Here is a 720-nt window from a genome sequence, read left to right as displayed (position 1 = left end):
GTTTGACCATCTGTTTGTGGGTGACAAGTTGTAGAAAATAATAACTTAGTTCCTAACTTACTCCACAGAACACGCCAAAAATGACTCAAAAACTTCACGTCTCTATCAAACACTATACTTTTAGGTACTCCATGTAAACGTACTATTTCCTTAAAGAACAAGTCCACAATATTAGTAGCATCGTCAGTTTTATGACATGGTATAAAGTGCGCCATCTTACTAAACCTATCGACCACTACAAATATTGAATCCCTACCCCTCTTTGTCCTAGGCAAACCTAACACAAAATTTATAGATATGTCTACCCATGGTTCACTAGGCACAGGCAAAGGAGTATACAATCCATGAGGTTGAACCTTAGACTTAGCCTTTTTGCAAGTTATGCACTTTTCACATATTTGCTCTACGTCATGTCGCATTCTAGGCCAATAAAAATGTTCTCCTAACATGTCTAAAGTCTTTTGAACCCCAAAGTGTCCCATTAAACCACCCCCATGTGCTTCCCTTACCAAATAATTCACGCAAAGAACAATTAGGAATGCACAACTTATTTTCCTTAAACAGATATCCTTCATGCCTATAGAATTTATCAAATGCACATTTGTCACATCTATCAATTTCATACATGCTTTTAATATGCTCAAAACCAAGTAATCTAGTACTTAATGAATTTAAAAGCACGTACCTTCGAGACAATGCATCAGCAACTATGTTTTCATT

The sequence above is a fragment of the Olea europaea genome, unplaced genomic scaffold (genome assembly GCF_002742605.1).
Source record: "Olea europaea var. sylvestris unplaced genomic scaffold, O_europaea_v1 scaffold2082, whole genome shotgun sequence".
NCBI classification, from domain to species: Eukaryota; Viridiplantae; Streptophyta; class Magnoliopsida; order Lamiales; family Oleaceae; genus Olea; species Olea europaea.
The sequence above is the reverse complement of the archived record's forward strand: the minus strand, read 5'-3'. Positions refer to the sequence as shown.